Raw genomic sequence first — 14,079 nt, forward strand, 5'->3', positions numbered from 1 at the left:
CTCCAACCGTACTTCCGAAAGTGGGGTCATCCAGAGATACACCTGTTCGCCACAAGGGAGAACGCAAAATGCCAAAGCTTTGCCGCCAGGTTCCCACACCCGCAATCGCAGGGCAATGCGATATGGATGAACTGGTCAGGCAGATTTGCGTACGCTTTTCCCCCAGCACCTCTGATACCGCTGGTGGCACGCAAGCTCAGGCAGCACTCGATGACTCTCATCCTGGTTGCTCCAACGTGGGCTCGCCAACCATGGTACACCACGTTTCTGGAACTTTTCGTGGTACCGCATCAAAGGCTTCATCTCACACCCAGCCTTCTGACGCAGAGCCATGGCGTCATTCAGCACCCAGATCCGCAACAGCTCAACCTGGCGACCTGGCTCCTGAAGTCCTAGAGTTTGGCTACCTCAATCTTCCCCCCCGATTGCATGGACATCATTCGGGAGGCAAGAAAGCCCACTACTAGAGCATGTTATGCGGCTAAATTTATTTATTTTGTGTATTTTGTAAAGCGCAACAGCTGCCCCAACGGGGCGTCCCGGCGCTGATGAATCATGGAACTTTGGAGGCTAGGCACCAATGGGGCATTATATGGGGAAGAGATGTGTTTTCAGGGACTTTCGGAATGCTAATTCGGTTTGGCAGGCTCGTAATGCAACCGGGAGGTTATTCCAACACCGAGTGGCACAGACCTCGAATGTTTTCCCTCCGGCGCGAGTACGTTTAAATCTAGGGGTTTCCAGCAGAAGTAGGGAATTTGAGCGTAATGTCCTGGTGTTGACATACGGTTTCAGAGTGCTTTTCAGATGGGCCGAGCCTTTGCCCTTGGAGGCCCGGAAAGCCAGGGTCATGGCCTTAAAAATACATCTCTTGGAAATGGGGAGCCAGTGGAGTTTTCGGAGGTGTGGGGAGATGTGATGTCTGGCAGGAATTCTCTCCACCAGCCGAGCAGCAGCATTCTGGACAGTCTGTAGCTTGTGGCATAGGCCTGCTATGATGCCAAGGTATAGTGCGTTGGCGTAGTCCAGGTGAGATATTATCAGGGCTTGTACCACAGTCTTACGGCGGTCCATCGGCAGGTAGTTGATGAGCCGTCGAATTGTCTTGATCTTAGCAAAACAGGATGCTGCTACTGTTTGAACCTGGGCGTTAAAACTGAGATGATTATCCCAGAGCACTCCCAGGTTTCTCACCGAGTCTTTAGGCGTGGGGGCATGGCTGAGATCATCCGGCCACCATAAATTAGAATCAAGAGGGGATGATGAGTTAAAAAACAGAATCTCTGTCTTTCCAGCGTTGAGTCGGAGGGAATTGGAGTCCATCCAGCTAGAGATGTCTCTTTGACAGTTTTTCAATGGGTCGAAGGCAGAGGCAGTGGGGGTATCAAAAGTGAAGAGTAACTGAATGTCGTCAGCGTAGGAGGTGGATTTAATCCCAGTTTGCGCAATCAGTTTAGCCAAGGGGGAGAAGTAAACATTGAACAAGAGCGGGCTCAAGGAGGAGCCCTGTGGGACTCCCCATTTAAGTGGTCTAGCAGTGGAGGTGTAGGGAGGGGTGTATACCTGCTGAGTACGGTCAGGTATGGAAGCGGTTTGTCGTTTATTGTGCAAACCACGACATTAACCCGCTGGATGCTTCCATTCAGAACATCATATGTTACCTGTTCCATCTGTACCAATGCAATTTGGCGTATTCTTCCATCCGCATTCACCTGTCTGCGATGGCCGCGTACCTCCAGAATAGGCAACACCTATCACTTTTCAAGGTTCCTGCTATCAAGGCATTTCTGGAAGGACTCAAAAGGGTCATTCCATCACGGACACCACCAGCTCCAGAATGGAACCTCAATGTGGTTCTTACAAGGCTGATGGGTCCTCCTTTCGAGCCACTACACTCTTGTGAGCTTCAGTTTCTGACTTGGAAAGTGGCTTTCTTAGTAGCAATTACATCGCTACGGAGGGTTAGTGAGTTGCAGGCCCTCACCATCCAAGAACCTTTTTTCCAAGTCCATGCTAACAGGGTGGTGCTCCACGCTAACCCTAAATTTCTACCCAAGGTTGTATCTCAATTCCACATGAACCGGACAATTGAGTTGCCAGTGTTTTTTCAAAACCCTGAGTCGCTGGCGGAGCGGATGCTCCACACCCTTGACGTTAAGAAAGCCCTAATGTACTACATTGACAGGACAAAGGATTTTCGAAAGACTAAGCAGGTTTTCGTTGCCTTTGCATCACACCACAAGGGTAACGCTATTTCCAAAGCTGGTATCGCTAGGTGGATCGTGAAATGTATTCAGATCTGTTACGCTAAGGCTAAACGCACTCTAACAATTCCACCAAGAGCCCACTCCACCAGAAAGTTGGGGGCCTCTATGGCTTTCCTTGGGAACATTCCCTTAGAGGATATATGTAGAGCAGCCACATGGTCTACCACACATACATTTACTAAACATTACTGTGTAGACGTGCACTCTAAACAGCAGGCAGCTGTTGGTCAGGCTGTTCTCAAGACACTTTTCCAAACTGCTGCAGCTGGCACGAGCGGCCGCCAACGATAGGAGGACTGCTATGTATTCTATGCACAGATATGAATTCAGCATACCACATGCCTCGAACTGCAAATGCTACTTACCAGTATGCATCTGTTCTTGGCATGTAGGGCTGCTGACATTCATATCGCCCGCCCTCCTCCCCGGCGCCTGTAGCAGCTGCAGTATTCATGTATATGCTCATGGCATGGTCATCACTCACATAGTTCACTCCATCTCGGCCACAATGGCTAAAAACAATCTGGGGATGGAGGCGATGCCCATGCGCACTGTAGTCCAGGGGAGGAGCCACCTATCTCGTGATACTTCGAAGACTCTTCCAGGACAACAATGTGCAATCATCCGGACCCAACACTAGGCGGCGATCTATGCACAGATATGAATGTCAGCAGCCCTACATGCCAAGAACAGATGCATACTGGTAAGTAGCATTTGCATTTTACCACATATAACCCCTTGAATACCAAGTGAAAGGACACCATACAGGTTGTTATGAAAATAAACCAGTATTTATTAACTAACATACCCCTCTGAACTCTTTGAGATCAGAGGGCTAAGCACATGACACTCTCTTAGGAAAAATACGTTTAAGTTGCACAAATTACAATGGTGCCCTAGGGGCACGACAAACTATATACTAAGTGGAATGTGAAAGTCGATAAAAGGAATGGAGCTGCCCAGAGGCTGTAGGATCGCTGGGACCACGCTATACCAACTCTAGGTAGGTAATAGGCGGCCCACGGAACGCGTGTGCAGAGAGTGAACTCACACGCGAGATGTGTAACAGTGTCTATGGACAGTACAGTTCAAGAAAAATGTGAGTACAGACAATCCTGACTAGGTAGAACTAAAACGACTGTGGAACTGGACAATAGGAGAGTCAAACTACTCTTGAGCACCGAAATGCTCGTGTTACCTCACCCACAGGCTGCGGGTGCATAGGTGCCAAGTCGTGTCTGGTTCCGGCGTTGAAGTCTATGGAGCCTGGAAGAAAAGATGCTGCAGGCGATCAGGAGGAAGATGTCCGGTGTGATCCAAGGGTGGATCAGTTAAGAGAAGAACCTGAAAGCAGAGGGGACAATGTTCAAAGTCACTAGCCAGTGACTGGAGTGGAACCAGATGTCGTCATCACGATCAGGTGAGGGTGGATGCTTGTCTCTGCAGCCACGTGGACCAGGTGGTGTCTTCGACCAGGATGGAGGCACAAGCTGTCCCACGCAGGCTCTCGCTGTCGGCGGTGTCTGCTTCGGATTCGGAGTCAACAGGCCTTGGCAAAGGCAACCCACGCGGTGAGTGGAAACGGCGTCTGGAGTGGACCAGGAGGGTCTGGGGTGCTCCTCTTTTGGAAGGGAGCAAGGGCCAGTCTGGAGCAACTAGACCAGCATTGAAGATTTCAAGGTTCGTCGTCTAGGAGGCCACTAGCCAGCCAGCAAGTGACCAGACAACGCGTCGGGCAGCAAACGGGCAGAAGGGCCCCACGCAGATCTCGTGGATGCTGGAGAGCTGGTCTTCGGTGCAGGAGCTGCTCGGGGTCGGGACTTCTCAATCCCCAAAGCACTTGGACGAGGTTACCTCAGAAGTCGTGCTGGATCGAAGTGCTGCTTCTTTCAAGATGGCCGGTCCCACGTGTCTCGTAGCACCCACGGATCTCAGCTGTGCTGCAGATGTAGGTAGAGGTCGGAGAGGTCTGGGAATCTGGGTCTCGTCTGGCTCTGGAGTCTGGATCCTCGAGGAAAGACTAAAAAGGGAAGCCGCTGGTGCCTGCTTGTGGTGGGTGGACACTCCTTGCCCACAATGGAGATTTCTTCAGTCTTCTGTGGAGCAGAACGTCGAAGTCCAGAGTTTCTTCTTGTAAAGTTGTTCAGGATATTCTAATTTGGAATGGGACCAGCTCCTACCTTTATCCGGCTAAAGGGGGCTGTACTACGACTAGGTCCCTCCTCTGGGTGGGACCAGGAAGGGGGGTGGTTACACCCCCTATCCTTTGACCGGTCTTGCGCCAGAGCTGGGGCTGGAGAGCCCCAGGAACTGGTTTAGACCGGTGTATGCACAGGAAAACCTTGTGTGCCCCAGGCAGGTCTCATTCCTTTCAGCCCTGTCCTACCTAATACACAAAATCCTGTCTGGGGTGGTGCTAGCACCTCCCAAGGCAGGAAGACCTGTGTCCAAGCCTCCCTTGCTGGAAGGACTCCCAGCAGCAGGAGGTCAGACTTGTGTCTGTGGTGGCAGCATCCATTTTGTGATGCTGAGGCTCGAGTTAATTTTAACCGGGGTTCACAGTTACATACATGTTGTGTCCCTCTAGAAGGGTGGAATGCTACCCCCGTCGCCAGAATTGGTGAGGGGGTAGTATTCCAATTCGTATGACACCTTACTCGACATGTTTTGATAATGCTATACCAAAGTTAGCAGTAACCGCAAGGTTTATAATGCACTTAAGAGTATATGGTATAGCGTTATCATGGAAACAGCTAAAGGACTTGGTTCTGAAAGCTGCAGACAGGCTCAGCTCATGCTAGACCACCATCTCACATAATTCCAAGCACTCTGCCTCCAGGATTGTTAAGGCCTGCCATAGGAGTGACTTATAGGAGGATATGTGTCCATTTTAAGGTTAGATATAGGGATACTATATCTAAAGCAAAGGGTGATTACACCACCTTGCCCCAGCTGATTGATCAGCCAGTTGTGTCAGATTTGGATGGCCAGCCAGGGGTGGCATAATACATGATGCAGCCCCTGGTAGGCCCTGAGTGCACCTATGCCCTGGGTACCTAAGGTACACTGTACAGGGACTGATAAGATGACTCTGTATCCAATTAGATATGCACCTAAGGTTCATGGTTGTCAATTTAGAGAGAGACAGTTGGGCTGTGGGTCTGATTAGCAGGCCCACAGCCAGGGAAAGTCGTAAACCAGTGAAGCAAAAAGCAAAAATCGGGGGTGACCATAGGATTGCAGACCCCACTCTCCTACATCCATCTTGTAGAAAATGGGTATGCTCTTCCCTTTCGGGAATTGTCTCCCAATTACCCTCCTTGACATGGTTTTTGCACGGAGAAACACCTTTTTACTTCTGCAGGAGGAAGTGCAGACACTATTAAGAAAGGGTGCGATAGAGGTGGTTCTAGAGCAGGAAATGGGTCAGGGATGCTACTCCCGGTATTTCCTGACTCCCAAGAAGGATGGCAGACTTCGTCCAATCCTGTATCTCAGGATCTTGAATCTTTATCTGAAACAAGAGAAGTTCAAGATGCTCACCCTTGCGCAGGTTCTTCAGGCGCTGCTGGAAGAAGACTGGATGGTGTCGCTCGACTTGCAGGATGCGTATTTTCACATCCCAATCCTGAAGTCGCACAGGAAGTATCTCCGTTTTACGGTGGGTTCGCAACATTATCAGTTTGCGGTCCTTCCTTTTGGAATTACTACTGCACCTCGAGTCTTCACCAAGGTGATGGCGGTGGTGGCTGCACATCTCAGAAGGTCGGGGGTTCCAGTATTCCCCTATTTGGACGACTGGCTGATCAAGGCAGAGTCGTCAGAGAAAGTGCTCCAGCATCTGCAGGAGACAACTCAATTGTTGTACCGGTTGGCTTTTTCAATAAATGTACCCAAGTCTCACCTGGTGCCCTCCCAGCGCAACCTGTTCATAGGTGCTGTACTGGACACAACTGTATTTCGTGAATTCCCTGCTCCTCAAATGATTCGCGACATACAGGAAATTATTCCTTTATTTTACAACGGGGCGGTCGTTCCAGTCCTGAAGGTCCTTCGCCTGCTCGATCTGATGGCTTCTTGCATTCTGTTGGTCAACCATGCACGCTGGCACATGAGGGCGCTCCAGTGGTGCCTCCGCAGGCAGTGGTATCAACACAACGGAGATCTCAGGGAGTCTGTGAGGCTCTCCAGAGAAACTGCGGCGGATCTATCTTGGTGGAGCGTGGAAGGCAATCTGTCTCAGGGAAAACCTTTTTATCTGCCTCCCCCGGTGGCGACAGTGATTACGGATGCATCCACTCCTGGGTGGGGTGCTCATCTGGGGGATCTGGAGGTCTTTGGTCTCCAGAGGAAAGGTTGCGTCTCATAAATTTTCTAGAGTTACGGGCGATTCGTTTGGCACTCAAGGCCTTCCTCCCTTCCCTTCGCGGTCGGTCAGCTCAAGTCCTGGCGGACAATACGACCGCGTTGTCTGATGGCGAATCATCTGGCCGGAGTTCTGAACGTGCGTGCAGACCGTTTCAGTCGGCAGTTCTCGGCTAACCACGAGTGGAGGCTTCACCCGGAGGTGGTTCGTCACGTCTTTCGGACATGGGGGACTCCTCGTGTGGACCTGTTTGCCACTCGCGAGAATGCTCACTGCCAGTCATTCTGCAGTCTCCAGTATCCGATGCAAGGAGCCTTGGGGGACGCGTTTCAGTTGAGTTGGGGAAGTCAACTCCTTTACGCGTTTCCTCCCATACCTTTGATTCCTCGGGTTCTGAGGAAGATTTGCCACGACCGGGCCCAAGTTATTCTGGTCGCCCCGGATTGGCCAAGAAGGGTGTGGTACACAGATCTTCTCCACCTCTCCTCTCACCCGCCGCTCGGTCTCCCGTTCAGCGCAGATCTCCTCTCGCAGATGGAGGGGCAAGTTCTACACCCCCACCTCCCAATTCACCTTCATGCCTGGAGATCGAACGGGGCAACCTGAATTCCTTTTCTCTCCGACACAATGTGATGGATGTCATTCTTTCGGCTAGGCGTGACTCCACTAAATCCATTTATTCATACAGATGGTCTAAATTTGTCTCTTGGTTCGGGGAGAAGTCTGTTGACCCTTTGAAGGCTTGTTTGTCTGATATTTTACAATTTGCTCTTTCTTTGGCACAGGAGGGATTTGCTGTTGCCACAGTCAAGGGTTATCTTTCGGCATTGTCTGCATTTCTCGGTTTGCCGGATCAGCTGTCTCTTTTCAAGTCTCCTGTGGTTTTAAGGTTTTTGAAGGGCCTCACAAATAAGTTACCTCCTACTCCCTTTATTGTGCCTTAATGAAATTTAGATCTTGTTTTAACCTACTTGATGGGTTCTCCCTTCGAACCCTTACACAAGTGTCTCATGAGGCTTTTGTCTTTTAAGAAGGTCTTCCTGGTTACGATCACCTCGGCAAGGAGGTTAAGTGAGCTTCAAGCTCTTAGTTCCAAGCCCCCATAATTGACCATTCATGCTGAACGAATGGTTCTTGGGGCCAGGGCTGCTTTTCTCCCTAAGGTGGTAATTCCCTTCCATCTAGGACAATCGATTACCCTTCCTACCTTTTATCCTCCCCCTCACCCTTCCAAGGAGGAGGAGAGACTACACCGTCTGGACCCTAAGAGGGCGGTGAGCTTTTATCTTGATGGGACTAGAGACTGTCGAGTGGATGACCAGCTCTTCGTTGGATTTGCTGGCTGCAAGAAAGGAAGAGCTTTCCAGATGGATCATCCTCTGTATAAAGATCTGCTGCTCTTTGGCCGGTAAGGAACCTTCAGAGGGTATAAGGGGTATAAGAGCTCACTCTACTAGAGCAAAGTCGTCAACTTCTGCTTTGTCTAGGGGTGTACCTGTAGAGGGTATTTGTAGGGCCGCACCTTGGACCTCCCTCCACACTTTCGCGAAGCATTACTGCTTGGATGCCGAGGTGAGGAGGAAAGGTCACTTTGCGCACTCTGTCCTCCAGGATTTTTTGGTGTAGAAGAGTAGACACTCTCCTCCGGGAGTGGGATCTGCTGTGGGACTCTATTCACAAGGTGAGGAATCCACTGGCAGATGTATCTATCAGAAGAACACGTTACTTACCTTCGGTAACTCTTTTTCTGGTAGATACAGTATCTGCCTGTAGATTCCTCACTGACCCACCCGCCTCCCCATGGTCCACTCTTCTATACCAGAGCTACTGTAATGTATTGACTTTATTGTCAAGGAATTGTTTATTTCAAATGTTTTATTGCATTGGTTTCACACCTTGACATTTGTGTACTGTGTATATTTCTACTGTATTTGGCCCGTCCGTGTTCCTCGAAGGCATGGAAAAAAGGGCGGAACTGATGTCATCACGCCGGCGTGGGCCTTTTGTGGTGTCTGTGACGTCAGCGGAGTCGCGTGCGATGCCGTGCCTCTATGGCGTAGTCCACGCGAAGCTACAAAAAGAATTTCCGAATGTTGCTGACGCAAGGGGATATTCACAAGGTGAGGAATCCACAGGCAGAAACTGTATCTCCCAGAAAAAGCGTTACCGAAGGTAAGTAACTTGTTCATGTGCAACACACCAAAATGAAAATTGCCAACACTTCGCATCCAGACAACCAGGCCATCGGTCCCAAGGGAATGGGCTGTGGATAAGCTGCTCAAAGACATTTGCCTACGCTTTTCCCCCGATACCACTGATACACAGGGTACTCCACAAATACAGGATCAGCAACATGACGCTAATACTGATAGCACCTCAGTGGGCCAGCCAGTCCTGGTTCTAACAATAGAGATGGCGAAGCACCAGCTCACAGTTTCCCCAACAGAAGGGACCTGTCAACAATGCAAATCGGAAGGTACTGCACCCAGAACCAGAGAGCCTCAGCCTAGCGGCTTGGCTCCTGAAGATGTAGTTTACACACCTAAATCTGCCACAAAGCACAATGGCAGTGCTATGGGAATCCGGGAGGCCTACCACACGGAAGGTTTGCATAGCAAAGTTGAAAAGATTCTCCCATTGGTGCATCAAGGAGAAACTGCAAAGGAGTGACCAAGGAACCAACAGTACTAAAATACTTAACACCCTTGCTAGAGAGTAATTTAAGCTATTCTTCACTAAGGGTGCACCTGGCAGTGATAGTGGCTTATACAAGGGGAGAAACGGAGAAAAGTTTCTTCACATCCCAGGTGGTGAAAAGATTCCTAGTGAGGACAAAAAATTGCACCCCCAAAGAGTGCCACCACCGGCATTGAACCTCAACGTGCCGGCTCAGCTGAAGAAGGCACCATTCGAACCTATCCACAAGGCTACACTACACATGCTTACCATAAAGACTGCATTCCTGGTAGCCATCACTTCACTACGCAGAGTAAGTGAATTGCAAGCACTAACGCTACAAGAACCCTACATTCAAATTCACAATGGCAGGGTGGTAATGAGAACAGACCCTAATTTCATAGCAAAGGTGGTATCAAAGTTCCACATGAACCAGACAGTCCAAATACCAAGTTTTTTCCAAAAACCACCCACAAGCGCAGAAAGGGCATTGTCCAGAGTGGGTGCTAGGAGAGCAGTAATGCACTACATAGAAAGAACAAAGGAATGCAGGAAAACAAAGCAGTACTTGGTGTCCTTCGCCAGCAGCATTCTTGGTCGGCCAGTAACCAAGAATACCATTGCACGATGGATTGTACAAGCAATTCAAATTCAAGTTCATAAGCTTTTATTCGATTTGAAAGTACAAATCATACAAGCAAAACATTAAAATACAATTCCTTATATGTACAAAAAAAATGACTCAAAATGTACACATGGATAGTGCATAAAAAGGGGATAGGAAACATGTACAACAATTAATGGGCAACAATTAACGGTTAAGAAATATAAGCAATATAAAAGTTATACAAAAAAAATCATATGTGTACAGACAGGAAATCAATATATTTATCACACCAAGTGATGTTTCCTGGCAGCTGTACAATAAAACAAAACAAAGGTCCGAACAGCTCGAATGGGCATGGGAGGATAAATTTGATGTATAAAGAAGGACCATACAATACATACTGTAGACATAAAACATGAATGATAGTTCGGCATTTACAAAAACTTTTATGTACAGACAGGAATGTATAAAATGATAGCAGCACTATAAATTTCCTGGCAGCTGTACATCTCAAAGGGCATAAAACTAGCATAATACAAAGTTAAAATGTTTTATATACAACATATATAGGTCATTCAGTACAGAGCGGTATGTATAAGAGTATTACAACACTATACTTTTCCTGGCAGCTGTACATTTCAAGATAAAAGTGGCCACAAAAAAGCAAATATCCACGTTCTCCAAAGAGGATAGTAATATCAGTGCACTCTTTGCGGATCGGATGTTATATTTTATATAAATGGGCTTAAGGTATTTTACCCTTAGAAAGTGGTAACATTTGCAAAAAAGTAAAAAGTGGCAACAGCTCTGGCGTGAGGTATTGTCGCACGGGCAGGTTCAGCCACAAAAAAGCGGGGCGAGAGCTACGGGGAGCAGCTCAAGCTCACTCGACAAGGAAAAAAGGAGCAACAATAGTGTTTCTAGCAAATACACCCATCCAAGACATTTGCCAGGAAGCAACATGGTCATCAGTGCACAGGTTCACTAAACACTACTGTGTTTATATTCAGATGTAGCACAAGTGTGACAGAAGGTGCTACAACATATATTCAAAACTCATCGCTCATCTTCCACCCAGCCACCACAAACCTAGCAAACCGCTACAAAGTCTATGCACAGCATAGTGAATCCAGAAAGATTCACGCTGCAAAATGTATAGTTTCTTACCTGCCAGTGTAGTTTTGCAGCTTGAAGACCTTCTGGATTGACCAGCGAACCCACCCTCCTCTGCCAGAAGGATGAGACCGGAGGAGGAGATTTAAAAACCACTAACTTCGAGAAAGCGAAAAAAAGAATCCGAAGATGGCGCCCAAAGGCGTGGGAGCTTCTGGAGGAAGTGTGTTGACGTCACAAGAAGACACCAAATGGATGTAGACGCCCACCGGGGTCCACGAAAAAAAAGAAATATTACAAATCCGGACCCAACCACTAGGGGTTTGCAACCATTATCCCGCATTTTTTACCCCGCAGACTTTCAGTCCGCATACCATTATCCCGCAAGGGCATTGACCTCTCATACCATTAACCCTCATTTTTTCAAAACGCATGTGCATTTAGCACGCATGCCTTTACAACGAATTACGTTTTAAAGGCATGTATGGTAAATGCATTTGCTTTGTGAAAACCATGATGACGAGAGAGGTAAGTGGGTTTGGGTTAATTTTTTCGTGGGTTAGTGATTGTGTAGTGTAGTGTTGTGTTAGTGTAGAGTTGTGGTGGTTGTTTAGTGTAGGGTCGTGCTGGAGGAAGTGTTATAGGGTTTAGAGTTGTGTTGTAGTGTTTGCGTAGTGTAGGGTCATGCTGGGGGTAGTGTTTTAGGGTTTAGAATAGTATTGTAGTGTTTGCATAGTGTAGAGTCATGCTGGGGTAGTGTTTTAAGGTTTAGGGTAGTGTTGTAGTGTTTGCGTAGAGGTAGTGTTTTAGGGTTTAGGGTAGTGTTTGTGTAGTGTAGGGTCATGCTGGGGGTAGTGTTTTAGGGTAGTGTTTGTGTAGTGTAGGGTCATGCTGGGGTAGTGTTTTAGGGTTTAGGGTAGTGTTGTAGTGTTTGCGTAGTGTAGGGTTATGCTGGTAGTGTTTTAGGGTTTAGGGTAGTATTGTAGTGTTTGCGTAGTGTAGGGTCATGCTGGGGGTAGTGTTTTAGGGTTTAGGATAGTATTGTAGTGTTTGCGTAGTGTAGTCATGCTGGGGTAGTGTTTTAAGGTTTAGGGTAGTGTTGTAGTGTTTGCGTAGGGGTAGTGTTTTAGGGTTTAGGGTAGTGTTTGTGTAGTGTAGGGTCATGCTGGGGGTAGTGTTTTAAGGTTTAGGGTAGTGTTGTAGTGTTTGCGTAGAGGTAGTGTTTTAGGGTTTAGGGTAGTGTTGTAGTGTTTGTGTAGTGTAGGGTCATGCTGGGGGTAGTGTTTTAGGGTAGTGTTTGTGTAGTGTAGGGTCATGCTGGGGTAGTGTTTTAGGGTTTAGGGTAGTGTTGTAGTGTTTGCGTAGTGTAGGGTTATGCTGGTAGTGTTTTAGGGTTTAGGGTAGTATTGTAGTGTTTGCGTAGTGTAGGGTCATGCTGGGGGTAGTGTTTTAGGGTTTAGGATAGTATTGTAGTGTTTGCGTAGTGTAGTCATGCTGGGGTAGTGTTTTAAGGTTTAGGGTAGTGTTGTAGTGTTTGCGTAGGGGTAGTGTTTTAGGGTTTAGGGTAGTGTTTGTGTAGTGTAGGGTCATGCTGGGGGTAGTGTTTTAGGGTTTAGGGTAGTTTAGTGTTTGCGTAGTGTAAGGTCATGCTGGGGGTAGTGTTTTGGGGTTTAGGGTAGTGTTGTAGTGTTTGCGTAGGCTAGGGTCATGCTGGGGTGTAGTGTTTTAGGGTTTTGGGTAATGTTGTAGTGTTTGCGTAGTGTAGGGTCATGCTGGGGGTAGTGTTTTAGGGTTTAGGGTAGTGTTTGTGTAGTGTAGGGTCATGCTGGGGGTAGTGTTTTAGGGTTTAGGGTAGTGTTGTAGTGTTTGCGTAGTGTAGGGTCATGCTGGGGGTAGTGTTTTAGGGTTTAGGGTAGTGTTTGTGTAGTGTAGGGTCATGCTGGGGGTAGTGTTTTAGGGTTTAGGGTAGTGTTGTAGTGTTTGTGTAGTGTAAGGTCATGCTGGGGGTAGTGTTGTAGGGTTTGCGTAGTGTAGGGTCATGCTGGGGTGTAGTGTTTTAGGGTTTTGGGTAGTGTTGTAGGGTAGGGTCATGCGGGTAGTGATTTAGGGTTTAGGGTAGTGTAGGGTCATGCTGGGGGTAGTGTTTTAGGGTTTAGGGGGTGTAGTGGTTTAGTGTAGTGTTTGTATAGGGTCATGCTGGGGGTAGTGTATTAAGGTACTGTTGTAGTGTTTGTGTAGGAAAGTAATTTGCTTTATGGTAGTGTTGGGGGGTCATGCTGGGTATTACATTAGAGGGTAGGGTAGTGTACTTTTACTTACCTTTACAACTTTTACAACGAGTATACCTTTAGCATGCATGCCTTTTCGTTGTAAAGGCATGCGTGCTAAAGGCATATTCGTTCTGAAAGTTTTCGTTCTTTTATTTTGCGGCCTAATAGTACATGCAGGATTATTTTTGCGGACTGATGGTATGCGGGATTACGTCATATATTCACCACTAGGTGGCGGAATAATGCACAGCATAGTGAATCTAGAAGGTCTTCAAGCTGCAAAACTGTATGTTCGTTACTACTGCAAGTCTTCTTTTCTTGTGGCTCTTCTTTGACCTCTTCTGGGTCCATCAAATCTGAGTTCCTGGTTTCAAGAGTGCTACCTAAATCAATTTAGTGGTGATAAGGGGGGTGACTGGTTGTAGCCAATGGACTACTTAACTTTAGGGTGTCTGCACCCTCTTAATGACCACTTTCTGTGGGTAGTGAACATAGCCCTGACTTGGAGCCTAATTCTTCCAAAACTGAGATGGTGGAATTCTAAGTTGTGTCCACATCCGATATCCAACCTTAGGGGTTGATCTAGGGGGGTGGGGTTGGGGGATATGCTAATTTTCCAATCTGTCCTGGTGCCAAATCGGTCTGGGGCAGGTGTGGCATTTCCCCTGTCTAGCAGGCCTTGGCTTGTGTATCAAAGGCAGTAGAGAACTCTAGAGTCCGGCCTTTAGCTGGTAAACTCTTAAACACCAGTGTCCATCACATGTTAGGAAAAAGGCTTCC

General features: G+C 47.8%; 1 protein-coding gene across 4 annotated transcripts in view; it reads left to right on the plus strand.

The window, feature by feature from the left end:
* Positions 1 to 14,079, plus strand: part of INCENP (inner centromere protein) — a 212,983-nt gene that overhangs the window by 197,795 nt on the left and 1,109 nt on the right. The gene's annotated exons all lie outside the window — the stretch shown is intronic.

The sequence above is a fragment of the Lissotriton vulgaris genome, chromosome 2_1 (genome assembly GCF_964263255.1).
Source record: "Lissotriton vulgaris chromosome 2_1, aLisVul1.2, whole genome shotgun sequence".
Taxonomy (NCBI): domain Eukaryota; kingdom Metazoa; phylum Chordata; class Amphibia; order Caudata; family Salamandridae; genus Lissotriton; species Lissotriton vulgaris.